General features: G+C 37.1%; 1 protein-coding gene across 1 annotated transcript in view; it reads left to right on the top strand.

The window, feature by feature from the left end:
* Nucleotides 1-20,221, top strand: part of MACROD2 (mono-ADP ribosylhydrolase 2) — a 2,032,256-nt gene that overhangs the window by 1,278,355 nt on the left and 733,680 nt on the right. The gene's annotated exons all lie outside the window — the stretch shown is intronic.

Consider the following 20,221-nt stretch of genomic DNA (forward strand, 5'->3'; position numbering starts at 1 on the left):
TATATTTGGGAAATCAGACTTGTCCAAAATGACAGTAGGAAACCATTTCTAAAATTTGGAAAACTAAGGTTAACTTTCTCCGTAAGTGATGTGGGCACTATTTTGTGTACCCTAAATATTTGCTTAATTATCCATGATGGTTTAGGATTTAACACTGTAGGATCACACAACCAGAGCCATCTCATCTACTTTCTTCCAATCATTGTGCCACTGGCTTTTGAAGAAAGTGTGTGTGTGTTTGCATTTTAACTTGAAATTTGCTGCTTTTTAAATCTGTTTGGCTCTTCTTAAACTATGCCACATCCCTTCTAAGCTTTATCCGTTTAGACAGAGTTCAAAAAAATGCGGGTCTAGTCTATTTCCTTACCAGCAGGCTGGGATGAAAGGAAGTCTCTTCGAGCTGGATTTGGAAGTATTTGTTCACCTGCTTTTCTTTTGCAACATGTCCTACGTTTATTACATATCAATTACACCAGGAAAATAAAAGTATGAGAAAAATGAGAGTGTAAATACCCAGTAGTAAATTAATTTGGGCAGAATCCCTGTGATTCTTTTCACATAGATTATAACCTTGGTGAAATGCTGGGACAGGAAAATAGTTAAACAATTGACTTCTTAGCAGGCTGAATGGATCAGCCTTGCTTAGGGGGTCACAAAATTGAAGGCTTTATTACTTGTATAAAGGAGCATTGAGAGACACATTTAGATAACCTGGGATAGTGGCTGGACTTTTAGTGCATGATTATAATTTTGAAATGTCTTTTTTAGTGCACATAGGTGAGTTTGCTTAAAATAACAAAACTTTTTTTGCAAGCTAATTTTATGGCTTTTAAACCTTTGCATAATTATTAACAGAGATGAATATTTTATTTTACTCTTTCGTTTTTTTTTCTTTAAAAATAAATCAGTAAGTAAGACCACTCTGTCTTAGAGGAGAAAGCTGAAGTTCAGAGAGAATGAAGCAAAGCAAACTACTGAACCAGTAGATTTTGTTCTTTACAGCAAAATAAGGAAACTCAAAACAGGTGTGCATACACGTTTAGGGAATAATTAAAATTTTGTCAATGTGGCTTATTGATTCAAAAGGTGGGGGCTGAAATGCTTGGAAAAATGGATATGTAGAGAAGTTTCTAGCCTGGCAAATATAGACCTTGAGACCTGAAGAGAATTGGCTAATGAATTCACTGGCATCTCTAATGACCCCTTTTCTAAAGACAGGAGAAAGTAAGATGCTAGACAACTATAAATAGTGTAAAAGCAGCACCCATCCTTTTAATAGGAAAAAGAAACATCCCTAACCATGATGATCTAAAGACAATCATAGCTGCTGTTATACTACTTGCCACTATTAGGTAAGAAGTGGGAGAATTATAGACTGAGTTAAATTGACATTTATGAGATGACCTACAGAAGGACCGATACTACTCTAATCATCCTGGGATTGGATGAGGTCTATCTTAATATCTTGGATGATGATTTTGAGGGGTTAATTATATCTCATTTGGTGCTAAATTAGCAGGTGGTGCTAAACTAAAGTCACTTTAATATTAGTAAACAAAAATAGAGGTGGAAAATATTTGCGAAATGTGAAGCAAAATGTCAGCTAAATTAATCACATGTTATGTCGTGGTTGAATGGAGTTTCTATCAAATGTCTTGTCTCTTATTCACACACAAAAATCCATTTTCCTTCCTTCCTTCCTTCCTTCCTTCCTTCCTTCCTTCCCTCCTTTCCTTCCTTCTTCTCTGCCTCACACCTTTCCTCCATGCTTCTTTCTTTTCTTCTTTCTTTTCTTTTCTTTCTTTCTTTCTTTCTTTCTTTCCTTCATTTCTTCTGTCCTTCCTTCCTTCCTTCCTTCCTTCCTTCAAGGAGGAAACAAGGCTTTGTATTTTATATGGAATGTCATGTTCTTGGCCAATGTTAAAAAATTATAATGCTTAAAAAATCATAATATTAATGTCATCAAATCCTCATTATGTGGGGAAAATGGAAAATTCTTAGCAACTTATTGCAACTGGATATATGTTTGATAGTGTAGGCTTATACTTTATAGACTTATTAAAATAGATAGGGAGCAATTATTGCTATAAAAAGCCTGGATAGTAAGATAGAAAATAAACTTAACTTGAGCTCATTTATAATACATGTCAAAGAAAATTTCTCAAAAACCCTTTTACCAGTGCTTGCTTTACAGTTACCCCTGTGTGACCACAGGCAAGCCACATCAACACTTCGTAGCCTCAGGAGAAAACATGTTTCATAACTTCAATTTCTACATACAAAGAATCACTAAATTATTACTGTTATCTCAGATATATCTAACTCAAGAGGCTGTTATGGGGGTCAGTTGAGATAATGGATGTAAGACAACTGGAAAAATGTAATTCTCTATCAAAGTATTTGGTAATATTACTTTAAGTTATTTTCACATTTTATGATTTGGCAAATTTAAGAGATTGAGATCATTCCTACTTTGGCATCTATTCTGAAAACCTGACCTCTAAACATTCATCATGTCATTTTTTGATGTTATTAAGACAGAAATAAATTATTACCAAGTATTCAGTCAGTACATTTGCAAAGGAAAAACTCAATTGTTTTCTCCCCTGTGTAGGGAAAAACTTTGTTGTTGTTGTTGTTGTTGTTTTTTACTTAAAAAAATTTTAAATGTTTATTTTTGAGAGAGAGAGCATGCACATGCATGAATAGGGGAGGAACAGAGAGAGAGAGAGAGAGAGAGAGAGAGGAAGAATATGAGTGAGGTAGCAGCAGAGAGAAAGGGGGACAGATGATATGAAACAGGATCCCTGCTGACAGCAGAGAGTCCAATGTGGGGTTCAGACTCACGAACCATGAGATCATGATCTGGGCTGAAGTCGGACGCCTAACCGACTGAGCCACCCAAGTGCCCCCAAATTTTGTTCTTCTTGATTTTGTGTAGAAAGAATATGAGTGAGGTAGCAGCAGAGAGAAAGGGGGACAGATGATATGAAACAGGATCCATGCTGACAGCAGAGAGTCCAATGTGGGGTTCAGACTCACAAACCATGAGATCATGATCTGGGCTGAAGTTGGACGCCTAACCGACTGAGCCACCCAAGTGCCCCCAAATTTTGTTCTTCTTGATTTTGTGTTTATTCCCTGTAAGTCTTCTTTTCTTTTCACACAAATCCCTTCACTTCTGGTTACCAAATATGTGGAGGTTTCTCCTCATACCCAGCAATTCACTGGGCCACCTTATGGGTGTCCTACGTTTAATTCAGTTTTGATACTAATTACCTGGCGATAGTGTCAGATCTCCTAGGTTAAGGGCCCAGTCCCAAATGGTCTGATCCCTAACCCCAGTTTTCTCCACACTTAAACCCTTCAGTTGCCAATAGCAAGCTCAGTCTCTGAACCAACCAGCTATAGATACAAGGTTCCAATGACCTCCTCCTTGGGTTCAGTTAATTGCTAGAGAGGCTCACAGAACTCAAGGATATACTTGCTTACAGTTGCCAGTTTGTTAAAGGATGTGATAAAAGATATAGATGAACATCCAGGTGAACGGGTATATAGGGCAAGGTCAGGGAGGGCCCCAACTATATGAGCTCCTGTCCCTGTGTAACTGGGGTGTTTTACCCTTCTAGTATGATTGTGTTTGCCAACCTGATAGCTCTCTGAACCCTGTCCTAATGTGAGACTCCCTCACAGTCATGACCAATCATCAACTCCACTTCTAGTCCTTCTTTCCTGTTTGGATGATGAGAGGTAAAGCTGAAAATTTCAAGCTTCTAATCATTGTTTGGTCTTTCTAGTGACCAGCCCCCATCCAGGACCCAGTCAAGAGCCCAACAAGAATTGCCTCATTAGAAAAAAAGTTGCCCCTAGTGCTCTTATTACTTAGGAATTTACAAGGGTTTTCAGAGTCCTGTGTCAGAGATGTAGTCAAAGACAAGTATTAAAACAAGAGATGCTTCTAAGCTTCTTATTATTTAGAAAATTACAAGAGTTTTAGGAACTCTGTGTCAAGAACTGGGGACAGAGACCAATATATATTTTCTATTATCTTATAATAAATTTATTCAGGCAATTAAAACTATTATTAATGTTGTTTATAACTATTAGTGTCATCTTATTTCTAAGCATGAATAATATTGTTACTATTACCAACTCATATTTGTATTGGAAGTACAGAACATACCATAGACTTCTATTGCTCAGTAGATGCATTGAATTGAATTAAATTATATAACTCTTGTCACCAGAATTAACTGTATTAAATTTATAGTCTAATCTTTCACTTTTCAAAAAATACTCATATAATTATGGTTTCTCCCATGATGCATCATTTTACAACAAAGATACAAAAATGAATGAAGATTATCTATTTACAGTAGGGTAGCAGATATGTAACAAAGTAGCTGTAAAGCAATATGGTAAAGGCCATAATGGTCTGGACCAGCTAGGTTGTGGTACAACTACAAATAACCTCAAAATCTCAGCAGCCTGTGTTCAGAGACCCTGGCTTATAGACATACCATCATCTCACAGCTGTTGTGTTTCAAACTGACAACCTGCTCAGCCATAGAACAGAGACCTTGCAAACTCATGCATTAACTTTTTACCATCTCAGCTTAGACATGACACACACCATTTCTGCTCCTATTTCATTGGCCAGAACTATTCACATAGCCCTGTCTAGTGGCACGGGGGCCAGAGAAATATCCATGAATAAATGAAATATTTGATAAGCACTGCTTTTCTGCCAAAGTTAAACCAAAGGCTTTGGGATCACAGTACAGTGGTCAGAGATATCTGCCATATTCTAATTTCTCCAAAGGAATTCTTTAAAATTTTAATGGAGGTAAAACAAATACTGTGATCATTTATTTATTTAAAAAAAATATTAATAATACTTATCAGTACCAAGACATTTTAAGCATCTTCTAAGACCCAGAGGGTATAATGATTGTCTTCACATATACAATTTGTCTCAATCTCCTGCCCATCCAGACAAATAAATAGACCAGATCATCATATCCATTGTGTGATTGGAGAGCAATCTCTAGCTCTCATCACTTTTAAACATCTTCCCACAGATGTCTGAAATTCCATAATTAATGAGTAATTTATGATGGTCAGGCATTGTCCTTTCTCTGCAATTTTCCTTTAAAATGCAAATACTCATGAGATCTGTAGATAATTAATTTCCTAATACCCTAACATGAAGAAATTTATCACATTACTTTTCACTTTAGCAGCATAAATTAGAGGATGATAAAAGTGCTCAGCATCTCAGCCTGAGGGAGGAGGGGAATTGGAAGGGGGTCTGGAGGAAGGTTGAGAGAAACAGAAAACACAGAAACAGAAAACAGCAGGATACAAATAAATTTCATGTACCTCCCAGTTTTGCTAAAAAAGAAATTTTTAAATAGAGAAGGGGGAAAAGTTATAGTTACACATAACTATCTAGAAGTAAGGTAGTTATTTCGTTTTTGGAACATGTAGACAAATTTTTTTCACTATGAAAAAATAATACTCCTTTATTAATTTAAGAGATAAAGTTTCCTTATATTTCTCTCCTCTGTCCATTCTTCTTGGTGGCTTCTTTCCAGTATATGTCTACATGTTTGCTTTAGGTTGTAAAAGGATAAAAGTAATCAATAAATCTAATGGTTCATTTTACAGTGGCACATCTCTTCTGTGAATTATTAATTAGCACAGCTTTGTTAATAGTGATGAATGTTTAAATTTACAATTTCAATCATGATTCTTCCTCAAGTCTTAAAGTTTCAAATGAAAAATCTGAATAATCTTTCATGCTCTCTAGACCTCATTTTTGCATGTATCTTATTTCTTCCAACTTACTTCAAATAAAATTCACTTATTTTCCTCCAACCATGAATTCCTGTTGGGCAAAATTCAAATATATGCAAATTCACTTTGTGTATGTTCTCCACAACCTTCAGAGTGTTGATTCTTGGATAGGCAAAGTATAAGGCACTATGGAGGGGATAATTAGAAAAAGATTAAACTAGAAATGGGAATAGGAAAAAAAAGGTGAAAGAAAAGTGAAAGAGGGTACAGATTTTTTCTAAAACTTTGGGAAAGATAAAGGTAAGTGTCAAAGAATGGATCCAAGTCTTAGAACCACAGAATTCTAACACATGTGACTTGAGAAATGAATAGTCAGGCTGGTGAAATTAAACAACTAAATTATTTTGATTTTTGGGACAATGCTGTGTCCTGAGGAAATTAAAAGGGTGTTTTGGGACTGGAAGAGTACTTCACATATACAGAATATCCTTTTGAATGTATATTACCTAAAACATACAAATGGAAGTTATTTATATTATTTTGCTGAATATCTTGGTGAAATTTCAGGGGCGAGTATAGTGTTGAGGGCAGTGAGGAAAGATTCCAATTGCAATTGGATGGACAGACTTATGTAGAGACACTATAGTAGCACAGACATTATCTTACATATCATAATGTCTTTGTTGTTTTCAAGTGAGCATAGAAATATTTTATAAGGGTTTTTGTAAGTTTCTTGCCATCTATTTTTCTCTTTTTTTGCACTGTGACCTTAAATGTCCTCAGTGGCAAATTCTTCTACCATCAGTTTCAGTTTTAGAAATGTAATCCATGCCTTTCAAAATCTTTCCCTTATTACTTCAGAAGTAATAACTTCCCAGGGGCTCCTGGGTGCCTCAGTCTGACTTGCATCAGACTTTTAGTTTCAGCTCAGGTCAGGATCTCATGGTTCATGGGTTCAAGCCCCACGCTGGGCTCCGCACTGACCACGTGGACCCTGCCTGGGATTATCTTTATCTCCCTCTCTCTCTGCCCCTCCCCCAGTCTCACAGGTTCTATCTCAATTAAAAAAAAAACTTTAAAAAATAACTTCCAATGGAAAAGACAATGGACTTACAATGTCGGTGCTAACCTCTAAGCATTACACCAATAAGCAAATCCTATGTTTCATTGTTTCACTGCAGTGTAGGTTTTCATTTTAAGGTGTAGTCAAGTGCCCCTTATTTTCTTATACAAGTTTCCTTCTGAGAGGGTTGCCATGGCAATGAGTTCTCAGCTTGAGATTCTTAAATGCTGGTTTTATTTCATTATCTGAGTTTCCATTACAGGCCACATCAATCAATGCAGTCCCTTCTTCAAGAAGACTTCTGCAGCCTTGAAAAGATGACCCTTTAATTTGTTACCTCTGCCCCTGCCTAACTTGGCACCACCATTTCCCAGCCAGTACTTCATCTCAAAGCACCCCCTGCAACAGAGCCATTGGTGTGACCTTTCCCCATCTCTTTTTAGGCAGCATCTAGTCTTGGTTCTCAGTTATCTCATTTATAAAAGATAATGCTAAGTGTCCATGTCCTTCCTAGCTGGAATTCTAACAGCTCTGTGACTAATGATACTATTAATAAATAACAAGAACACAAGAATTTTTACATTTGCACTTCACTTTATAGTTTACAACAGTGTGTTCCTATACATCATCTCATTTGTTATTTAAATTCTCCTGCTAGCTCCTTGTATTTCTTTGATTTAGCAAAAGAGGGGAGAACAAGGCTAAATCAATATTTTTCTTTCTTCTTTTTTCCCTACACTCCTAAACTGGGCATACATCCTAACTGGGCATAAGGGTACAAATACATCCTAACTGGGCATAAGGGTACAAAATCTATAATAATATTCTCATCAGGTCATTATTACTGGCAATAACCAGTGACCAAGAAAGGACAGCAGAGATGAGGAGGTGAGAAAACATGGAATGATGGTAAATTCATAGACCATGCCTGGAAAACTTTAAAATACATCCTAACTGGGCATAAGGGTACAAAATCTATAATAATATTCTCATCAGGTCATTATTACTGGCAATAACCAGTGACCAGCAGAGATGAGGAGGTGAGAAAACATGGAATGATGGTAAATTCATAGACCATGCCTGGAAAACTTAGAATTATATACCTCGACCCATGTTGTCATATATTGCATAATTCATACCACCTGGTGGTATGAATCAGAGAGATGACTTGGGTTACAGATATCAGTCATTTAGCCAGACAATATAATAATAAGAATAGCTAATATTTTTGAACTGTCACTTTGTGCCAGACATTGTGTTTTACTCATTTAGCCTTGGAACAGCTTGAGTTAGAGTGTGGTTTCTTCCACTTTACAGATGTGGAATATGAGCCAGAAGGACCATGAGTAAATTGCCTAAGGTCTTACCTCTAACAAAAAGTAGAGGTGGGAGTTAAATTGGGAAAGTCTAAATCCAGTGCCTTTTTCCTTTCCTCTGCCGTTTTATGTCTTTTATTTTTTACTTATTTGTGTGTTTATTACTAATTAATTAATTATCTTTTTAAAATAAATAAACCCATGGTACTTTATACTACTGCCTTGTAGGGAGCTTTTTGCGAACATGGTTTTGGACAGTGAAAACAATTGGAGGGTACCACTAGCATTTTGTGAGCCACAGGTGCTGCAATGTGTAGGCTGACCAGACACACACTGAGAAACTGTCCCTTATCCTGCACAACATGTGAATGTTTTGCCTGACAGTCATATAAGTAAAGCCTATTTATAAACAACAAGGTACATTACAAACAGAGCTTTTGTTTTCAGTATATGAATGAACCTCCATGAAAATTAAAGGAAGTTTGTGCTTAGCTTGCTCAGCATTTTGCCTAGTGTCCTGAGAAAACCCTGCCATCGGTGGCCGCACCACTTAGGGTAGTTGGCAATACATTGCACTTGTGTGAGTCTGCATTTGCAGATGTTCTTTTTATGGTGATTCCATGTAGGAAAGCAACTGTTTAACCCTTTCATACGTGCTGCTTAATTCATTGTGTGTTACACTATGCAGTAGGTAGCCATGTCTGAGTATTTACTTTGAAAACAGAACTTTACTTGTCACTTTCCCTTTACATCTCTTTCATATCACCCCTATGACATTATATTCATTTTTTAAAAAATTGATGTATTGTCTTGATTTGGATTCCCCTGAAAGCAGACCCAGAGACAAAGATTTGTGCACAAGTAGTTTATTCAGGAGGCTAGGACAGGAAGCACTGGCAGAAGTATGGGGAAGTGAGAAAGGGAAGGGAAGGGAGCCAAGAGTCATATTACAAGGAAGTCACTACTTTGGGCAACAGAGGCTCACTCTTGCTGGCGAGCTCTCTGGAAACCATATAGAACATGCCTACAATTGTCCCATCTGGAGAATGAAGGGAGTTGAGCCATTTATATTTCACTTCCACCTGTGGCTGGCTGAGGACTGCTCCTGGGGTAGTAATTCCCTAGACTTTCCTGTCTGCTCCTTGGCCAGCCTGAGAGAAAACCCTGAGGCAAAATCACATATAGGGACTTGTTGGAGGGTGCTATGCATGGGCAGGTACTGGAACTCTGAGTTCTGGGAGGATGTGGGTGGGTCCCTGACACTTTCTGCTTCCTGGATATGGGTATTACTATTAATAGATGTCATTTCAGCATATTCAAGAGGTCTTCTCAAAATATTTATTATGGGTCTGATTGAATTGAGACCATCGGGTTAAGTTAAACTGAGTTTCCAGTAGGGTAATATGCTAAACACAGGTTGTCCAAAGATTTTTATTCTTGAACTCAGTCATACAACTTCTCTGCTTCTTTTGAGTATAGTAAGATATACATGTTACAAGGATGGCAATTAATGTGACTAGTGTTGTATCCTATGAATGAACAGAGTTATTGAAAATGTAATTCTTACGTAGTGGAGAAATAATATCACAATACTGTGTCACCTTGGTTGAACTTTTTTCTTAACATCTCATGACACTAAATTTTGAATCATCATGTCAAACAGCTGAAAAGTTGGCTACCCAAGGCTGGATGTATATAAAATTGTTAATCAATTAGAAGATACAATACAAATTGAGGATTAGCAATTTGCTAAGGTAGTTACCTCATATTTTTCCAATATAATGATTCATCCAAATTATGTCTTCTTTTAACGTTTCAGGAAATAAGGTATCTTATATTTTCTTCAAAATCTTCCAATATGCCCATAATCAATTCTTTCTGTAAGAGTGTCTAAATTTTTGCTTCATCTTTTATAATTTGAAAGAATTATTTTTAGTCACTTGTGCTTTCTGCAGATATGGTAGCAAAAACCAAGGAAATTTTATTTAAAGTGAAAGTATAAAACATCTCAATTTAACCAGATTTGTCCACTTAATTATTTTCAGTTCCTTTTACAAGGCTAGGGAACATTCCCAGGAAAATCATTACTGGTTTCTACAACAGTGTCTTCCAGAGGCATTACTGGCCCAGCGCACTGTCAAAGAAAGTATATTACAGTGAAATTTGTATAGAAACTATAAACAGATTTGCAAGGCAAACGTTCATCTCGAGTGTTTTATTTTTCCCTGACCTGAGCAGCAGTTATCAGATTACTGTATCATGAGGAAAATAGTCAATTCAAAACACGGACCACGGAGTCCCGAGCCTACCATTAGATTTGAACAACAGGGCAATTTTGTCATATATCTAGAGGGTAAATAGTCTAGAGGAAAGGCAGCAGCTTTAAACTGTGTATTTCTTCTTGCAAATGTTCAGATATGTTTTTCAGAAGAGCAATTTCAATGTATAGAATATAAGCTATTCTTAGGCTGTTAAACTGAGACACTAAAAGAGCAAAGCAAATAAAACCAATACCACTTTGAAAATAAAAATAAACCTGTCAGTATCGAGAAAGCTCTCTAGACTTGTTTATGTACTATTCAATAGAATTATAAAGAGCTTTTTTTTCATGGAAAATGTGTTACAGATTCAGTTTAAGCCACACCATAGCAATCTTTGTTTTGAACACTTACACATGCTCCTGAAATGTGTAGAAGGTGAATTACTTGCTTGGCAGATGTGTCATAGAAAGAGTATAGTGTTCTAGTTATATCTATGGCTTAAGTATAACAGTATATTAACCACCCAGATCTTTGTCCCTGTGAGCTGAATAATTTTAGTGCAATCTTTCCATCTCTTCTGAATGCATTGTTTGGGAAATTTCCATGCTGCAACTGAAATGTTTAAAAATATAACAGAAAAAAATAAAAATATAACAATGATAAATAATAATAGTAGCTTCATCCCAACATTTTCATGAGACTCAGATGCTACAATTTTTATGAAATGCTTTGCAGACTGCATAGTAAGTTTCATTAGTAAGGTTCATTAGTAGTAATTTGTCCAACAAATATGTATTCAGCAACTACTATGTTCTAGTCACTATTCCAAGTACTTGGTGCTTGTTGAGCTTATATTCTACTTGTAGTAATTTTTATTATGACTAGCAGTAGTATTAGAACCATTAGTATTAAATAGTTTGACAACATGTCTAAATGCTATGGCTTTTATTATTATTACATCCCTGCAAAATTATCTCACCATTACTTTTTTTTTACTTCATTTCTGTAATTCCTGAATATTGGACAAGCTAATAAGTAATAGAGCAGAGTATAGATTCATAAAATGGCAGTTCTGTGAAATGTTAATGACATAACTCTCAGGTAACATACATCCATAAGGATAGAGGATCATATGACTAGTCCTATAAAGAGAGCAAAGAGTCATAGAAGCAGTTCCTAAAGTTATTTTAAAAATTTCAAGTGCTCCCAATTTTAGAAACAAATTCTCATAGATAGAACTTTCAGAGATTCTAAACATAGGAAATATAATTCAAAATGAAAACAATGCTGAACAGTGAAGAAAATGCAAGAAAGCCTAAGAAAAATAACTTTTTTCTCTTTAAATTGAAATGGCAAAAAGTAAATGATTTCACAAAAATATACTAAGAAGCAAATACACAATTCTTGATTTTTCCATACTTGTTTCTCTGACCATTGGCTGATCCAGGACCAGTGGTGCAGGCTGGGAAGAATAATGAGAGGAATTACAACAGCTTGTGTATCAGTTACGTTATTTAAAAATGAGTGTGAATCTACATACCTCACAATGTAATGCACAAGAGCCTAAGAGCACACTGCAAAATACATGCAAAAATGTGAGCCAAATTTGAATTTAATTTTCTCTTGCAAAGGGCAGAGAAATGTCTCTGCCCTAAGTTTGCATAAACTAAGATCTCTTGGTTATGCCTTTCAGGGAAGACTAACTGCTCTGTCAACTCTTTCTGCTTCCAGTTTTACAAAATCTTGCTTATCTGATTAACTGCAATTGCAGCTACTCTAATCATGTGTATTCATGAGTATTTGTGGGTCAGGGTCAAGGGGGAAGGAAGGCTATCTCTCCTCCAGTATTACACAGTATTTCTTCTTCAGAGCAAGTCTTAGTTCCTCTGTTTTCTGCTGGTTAAGGTTTATTGTTTATCTCACCCATAACATAAATATGAGAAAAAAGATGTATATTATTTTAAGGCAATCTTATTACCGCTCATTTAATAGCAACTCAAAAGCAGAATCTGGTGAATTTATATGCAAGTGATGAGTTTCATACCTGGAAAGCTGGGATACCAAAGGAGGATTTTCAATTGTAATTTGGATGTTGAGTCATGAAAGAATTTGAGGCATGGAGTGCTTGTTGGTTTGATGCCTCACTGATCCCCAGACTGGTCTGACTTATATGGCTGAATAGGCAGACACTTCCTTCCCTTTCACCACTTCATGTGTGTCACTCTAACTATTATGGTTTTGGACAAAAAAGTGTAACATTCCTAGAGAAAGAAGGTCCCAGAATCCCAACAGATCTTCTCTGCTAAAAAGTCTAAATAAACTCTTAGGATCTGATTATACTTTTAGTATTAAGAATTTTAACAAACTCAAAAAAAAAAAAAGAATTTTAACTAACTCAACCCCAGTATAATGTTTTTTTTTTAAATTATGGGTAATTTGAAACCTTCTTTCTTTTAAACAGTGGTAAAGGCAAACTTTGCAAACATCTTTCTTTGCATTTCATAAAATCTAATTTATCTGGCAACAGATAGAAATTAAACACACACTTGCCAGTATTTCCAAGTAGCCTGCTGGTTTACCTGCACGCATTTGGATACTGTAAGCCATTACCTAGGAGAATTATTTCAAATTCAAGCTCAGTAGAACTATTCATAATGTTATATACCTGTGATATTATCACCAAAATATAATATCATAGACTTCCTGTAAGTAATTCAGAGATGTGACTTAATTATTCTCTCTGATAGTAACTATTCAGATAGTATTAATGTGAGACATGGAGAATAAGCATCTGAAATGGATAATTTCATATTTGTTTCATGTGTCCATTTATATTCCACATTATATTGTTTTGATTTAAATAAAGAGAGGAAATATTCTCAGGGTTAAGTCTTACCTGTCTTCTTGTGGAGTTGATTTTTTCTAGACTAGAAATTTTCATCCAGTGTAAGGGTTCTGACATATTGCATCAATACACTTCTATTGCTTTAAACAAGAAAATATATTTTATCAGTGTCCTATGACAAGTGAGGAGGATGCTTTTACGGTACTCAAAATGTATTTATATTATTCCACTAGAAAAAAAAATGTCAGGGGCTAATTTGGGACCAAGCACTGCCAATTTTATCATTCTAGTCACACAACCTGTGTGACAGCATTTCCACTTTTGACAAATTTGGCTTAAATAATAATCAAATGAATGTCCAATCTTTAAATAAGTATTTCTCGAAGGGCGTATACTATAAAGAAAATTTAAAGATACTATGCTTTGGGAAAAATGTAAGAAGCAGTTTGAAGAATTGGATACTTCAGCTTTATATGATACTCTGCCTCTTTTTTCAATAACCCTGATTTGATGGCATGAATAGAAGTGTCCAGATATAGTGAACCATGGGCTAGAATCACATCATAAATCGGTTTGAAGAACTACAAAGACATATGCTTTTGATGCTAGTGAATCATCTTCTCTCAGTGTTAAAGGTATTAATATAATTGAAGTTCATCTTCTTTGAAAGCTTCTCATTAGTACATTGATATTCTGAGGAGTACCTCGGTAAGCCAGTAGCATAATGAATGGGATGTACACACACATACATGTTTGTATGTTGGAAATCCACATCACTTCCTAGTTATATCATACCTGAGTTTTGTCATTTATATCATACCTGAGTTTTGTCAGTGCATTTTTCTATGTGTTTGTAACACCTTGATGTTGATATGGTTTCAGAATGACTTTGTGGTATCACTGGAAGGAAACTGAACTAAGAATTTGAAAACTAATATTTGAATCCTGTCCTTTCTAATTGATTGCTATAAAGACCCATCTTTATTTATCTGTGAAATGGGGATAATAAAATCTGCCCTTAATAGTATCAGTGGAAGAGAACAAGTGTTTGTGAGGATGTGGAGAAGTTGGAACCTTCATATGTTGCAGTGGGAATGTAAAATGGTACATTCAACATGGGAAACTGGTTGGCACCTCCTCACAGGTTAAAGATAGAATTATACTCAAAGAAAACAAGCCAAATGTCTATCAGTTAATGAATGGATAAACAAAACATAGTCCATCCATACAATGGGATATTATCCAGCAATAAAAAAAAATGAAATACCAATACTTGCTATTACATGCCTGAACTTTGAAAGCGTTATGCATGAAAAAAGCCAGTCACAAAAGGCCACATGTTGTGATTCCATTTGTATAAAATGTCCATAATAGGTAAACCTATACACACAGAAGGTAGATTAAGGGCTGGGGGTAGGAGATGAAGTAGAAATGAGTAACTACTAATGGGTATCCAGTTTCTTTTTGGGGTGAGGAAAATGTTCTGGAATCAGATAATGACCACGTGTGCGCAACTCTGCAAAAAGGCCAAAAAACACTAAATTACGCACTTTAAAATGGTTTAAAATGAACGTTATGTTGTTTGAATTATATCTCAATAAAAAATGTAGAAACCCTGGTCTGTGTCAAAGAATTGTTAAGAAGAAGGACAGTTCCGGGGCGCCTGGGTGGCGCAGTCGGTTAAGCGTCCGACTTCAGCCAGGTCACGATCTCGCGGTCCGTGAGTTCGAGCCCACGTGAGGCTCTGGGCTGATGGCTCGGAGCCTGGAGCCTGTTTCCGATTCTGTGTCTCCCTCTCTCTCTGCCCCTCCCCCATTCATGCTCTGTCTCTCTCTGTCCCAAAAATAAAAATAAAAAACGTTGGAAAAAAAATTAAAAAAAAAAAGAAGAAGGACAGTTCCATAGAATCTAAATCATATTCAATAATTCATGGCACTGCCTAGTGAAGAACACAGGCCTCAGTGTTTGTAACCAGATAAAGAGGGTTTGCATTAAAATTAATTTATGTCCAGTCCTGGGAAAAGTCATATAGAGGGATAATGTCACTCAGAACACTCGCTGTGAAGAGTTTACAGGAAAGTTATAAATTGCACAAAAAATTTTATTTTAAAGAATGGAAGGCACAGGAGAGATGTAGGGAAATGGAGCTTTCTGTTGCAATTTGCCACTATCCACTTTATATGTTAATAGTAGTTGTATTAGGGGCGCCTGGGTGGCTCAGTTGGTTAAGCAGCTGACTTCGGCTCAGGTCATGATTTCGTGGTCCATGAGTTCGAGCCCCGCGTCGGGCTCTGTGCGGACAGCTCAGAGCCTGGAGCCTGTTTCACATTCTGTGTCTCCCTCTCTCTGACCCTCCCCTGTTCATGCTCTGTCTCTCTCTGTCTCAAAAATAAATAAATGTTAAAAAAAAATTTAAAAAAAAATAGTAGTTGTATTATAACTGCAAAACCCAGACTGGACTACAAAATCCTGATGGTCAGAAGCTGCATTTGGTTCATCTTCATTTCTTCGCACCCGTGGACACAGTGCCCTGCCTACATTCCATGCTCAACTGAGATCAGATGAGCTTTGCTGAAACTTTTTCTTTTTTCTCTTTTTTTAAATCAATATTCTATTTGGAACACTAAGCAAAGTCTACAGGCTACTGAATGAACTTCAAGAACCACCCTCTGAGGGCCTTGCGTGCTGTCCCTTTCGTGTTTACATGAGGAAGAATGTAAGCTCACCCCAGGATTCCAGGCAGAGCCAGAATTGAGGTCAGTTCATTCCATGATGCCTCTAGCCCACCATGGTGTGTCCTCTTCCAAACTCTCTTTTCAGGGCTGTTCTCTGCAACTTCCCAGGTGTGATTATTGTGTGATGCTCCCTGCCCTTCTTTGCCCTTATCTAACTTGAGCTCCCTACAGTACTTGACACCAGGACCATTCATTTGGGACTCCTGCCTCTCTTAGCTCCCAGAATAATTCTCTACTCTCTTTACTTCCTTCCTGCCTGATCATTCTTTCTTAATAGTCTTGGTGGTGACCTCTCTAGCATAAACTCCCTGTGACTTCCCTTGTTCACCCTCTGCTCTTCTTGGACAGCAAAATGTCTTTCCTTAGCAGCATCAGTCAGGCTCTAATACTTTGGTGGTGTTGGGGCTTCAGTTAGTACTTATGTCTTTCTGATTCCCAGATAATAGCTCGAGCTAAGACTTTTCTTGCTATCTCCACAACTAAATATCTAACTGCTTGATGGAAAATTCCACTGTGTGTCCCACAGTGCCCTCAATCTTAGTGTGTCGGGGTAATCTTCTTGAATTCCTGTGGCTAGTGCCTTTGTGAATGTCACCAATAGAACCGCAATGTGCAGCTGGAAATCCAGGATTCATTCTAGATTTCTCTGCCTCACTCCTCTCCTTCCAATGAGTCATCTATTGCAGTTCCTTTGACTTCTGTAATGTCTCTCCTATCCTTCTGTCTTCTCTCTAAAGCAGACCCTGAACAAGTATCTGGGTTCAAGAAATGTATTGAGGAGTTCATTTTTCCCAGGATGCACCATGGAGCAGTAGGGAAATCAGATGGGAAAGAGGAAAACCTATAATGGGTATGACAGTAAGGAGATTATTACCAATGGAAGCTGATGCAGTCTAGCTGTGGAATCTCTGAGAAACCACATAGAACCCACTTCAGAATCAGAGGATAAAGTAGCTAGGGTATTTCTCCAACAACCCTGCGCTTCCTTGCTGGAGGTTGCCCCTATATAGGAGGAAAAATAATTTTCCCTCTACCCTCTGAATTCTTGGCTGAGACTCCTGTAATACAACACAGATCAACCAGAGAAAAACAAATAGAAGTGTATTAACAGGGACACCCCATATATACAAAGGAGAGACCCAGGAAAAAATAAGTAACTCAAAGAAGTGGCTTAGAATTCAGGCTTGTGTATCATAATAGCAGGAGGAGAGAGGGAATGGAGGACTCCTAAAGGAGAATAAATGATTTTTAGGAAAGAGGATGGATCTTGGAAGAATAAGTGAGAGATATGATAGATAGTTTGTGACAGTTTGTCTGGGTGTGGTGTCAACTTCTAGTCTTTTCTCCTGTGATGAAGGCCAATCCTCCCTAGCTGATGAAACTTTCAGGGAGGCAATCCTTGACACTTGAGTTCCTTTTAGAAGTCTGTCTTTAGGCAGATATGTTAGTTCAAAGAAAGTCTCTCCTGTATATGCTGTTTGTATAAGTGCTTACACCTCAAAATAAAGAATATAGAAAAGTGGCATATTTGGGGGTAGCATGTTCTGAACTCCTTGGTCTTATTTTGGGCTGGCATATCCTGCTACTCTTTGTGCCTTGCATGGTGAGCACCTCTGACAGCCATAACTCCCCCTCAAGCAGACGCAAGAGGCCATCAATGTGGAAGGAACTCTGAGAGGGCCAGGGGCAAGGAGACAGCTGAGAGTCTTTGCTATACTGTCCTCTCTACTCCATCCCAGCTACAATTCCTCATTACTTCTCAGCTAACCCACTGAACTGGTCTCCTTGAAGTTTTAAGGTTTTTTGAACTTTTACTTTTTAGGTTTTTACACAACCTGCCAGAATGATCTTTAACACACACGCACACACACACACACACACACACACACACCCTACCTGACTACTTCCCTTCCCTTTAATTAGAGATACTTAGGAGCTCCCTATAGGTTGCAGGAGGAAGCCTGATTACTTTAGCCTGTGCAAGTTTGTTGCCCGAGGCACTCAGGGCACCATAGCAAACTCATAGGGGCAACTCATAGGAGTGAGGCAGGATTTCTTTCCATTTTGAAGGAAATATAGATGCTCAACATCTTTTGGACAACATGTAAACTATTGGTTTCAAGGTAATCCACAGTTTCAAAATTGCATCATACAACATTCCTTTCTATGATGACATGTTATTCCCGAGTTGGGTTTTTGACCATTATTGTGATAAAAAGGAAACACCAAATGAAAATCTATATGGAATAGGAAATGCGGAGAGCAGAGTCCAGTCTGGTTCCAAAGTTTAAGGGTTTAGTAACAACAGAAGCACCATCCCATTAGCAAATAATTATAGTTATTTAAGAGTGAAATCAAAGTACTATTTTTCCTTTCAATTTATGCCTATTACTTTCCCATACGGCTACTGAGTTGTTAGTACATAAATACTTAAGTTGTTTGGACATAAATACTTAAGAAACGAAACGCTGAGACCTTACTTTTGGCCTACGGGCAGCCTGAAGAAATGACTGAGACACTAAGAGTGCTGTGAACTGGAAAACTGGAGACACCTTACCCTAGGCCTATTGCATAGGCCCTCTTACTTAGCTGTTCCCACTCTCATATACAAGTTTTTCACTCTATGGAAGGTCTGGGAAGGTCATCAGAACTTTATTCCTTAGTATGAAATTTTCCCTCTGCCAAAATTACCTTTCTTAGTTCTTTTCACTCTTCAACTAGACTTCCATAATTCAGCTTAAAGAGCACCTCCACTGGGAAGAGATTCCCGTGACTGGTGCTTTTTGTCCCAGGTATGATTTATATGTCCCTGTATCCAGAGTGTCTGTGCACACCTTGTGTGTGCCACTCTTTGTGCGGAACCCCCAGTGGTGATTTGCTTGTTTGTCTGCCATGCTAGCCCATGATTTCCATGAGCTTCATTATCACTGACATTTTTTTTTTTATCTTGCTGGTGTTTTTATTGGGATCATATTAATTTAACTTATGGATAATCAGCATGAGTGCCTAGCATGGTATAGTTTCTCTGAAAACTGTGAGTGAACGAATCGAAGGAAGAAGATGAACATAAGAATGAATGTAAGACTCTAAGAATTAGCCTTTACTCTTTTTCTTGCTTATAAACATTGTGTGTCATGGTACCTTTGTATATACCAGAGAGCTTTGCATATGTCACCCTCTCTATCTAGAAATATCTTCCCTCCCCCTTCACCTGGGTCATTTGATCTTCTCATCCTCTGGATCTCAGCTCTGTTTTTTCATACTTTTGTATATGTATGGTTATTTGTATATTTTCTTTTTTCCCCTAGATTGCAAGCTCCATGAGGGTAGGGACAAGATCAGTCTTGCTCACCACTAACATCCATAATTGAGCATATTGCCCAACACAAAGCAAGAACTTAGCAAATATTTGTGAAATTATTGTGGATGAATAGATGAATGATTAATCTATGAAAGCTAAATTTCTATGAATCAAGACTGAATGACTATTCTAAAGAGACAGTGAGATGCAGTTTTTCCTACAGAAGGTGGGAAAATTTCCTGCTTTGTGAAAACAGAAGACACCTAAGTAAGGGAGGACAGTGATTAGAATTTTAATTTTGAGTTGGAAAGCAGTCAGAATCTCTTTTCAATTTCTGAAAAAGGGGGAAAGGGTCAGATGATCAAAATAGGTGTATACAATATACAAAATTCTGTTTAGTTAACCACTTAAAATATTTCAATTCAAAAATGGATTCCTCTGTCATTGAAAAGCCATCATGTTTTCATTTGCTGGAAAGGGACAAAGTTAGATAAATGATAATGCCATGTCTTTGTTCATTCCTTGGTTAGAAATCCTCAGACTTAAATGCTCCTCAGCACAAACTTTCACTGAATAATCATGAAGTGCATTGTTTTACAACATGCCACTCAATGAAATTGCAGCACATTTGGCACTATTGAGCATTTTTAGGATGAGGAGAAAGAAAACAACAACAAAAAAGCCCATAAAATAAATAGTGGCCCCTATAGCCCTTAATAAAAGGACTTTGGACTAAAATGGCATGTTACACCAACTTTAGAGAAGACTGCAAGTATTGAAGCGTTGGATTTTCACATAATTTACTTGTTCTCAATGGTATTTTATTACCATTTGTTTCTTCTCTCTCCCTTCATCCTTTCTTATTTTCTTTTTTCTGCATCTTCATTTCTAAGTGAATAGC

The sequence above is a fragment of the Prionailurus viverrinus genome, chromosome A3 (assembly GCF_022837055.1).
Source record: "Prionailurus viverrinus isolate Anna chromosome A3, UM_Priviv_1.0, whole genome shotgun sequence".
NCBI classification, from domain to species: Eukaryota; Metazoa; Chordata; class Mammalia; order Carnivora; family Felidae; genus Prionailurus; species Prionailurus viverrinus.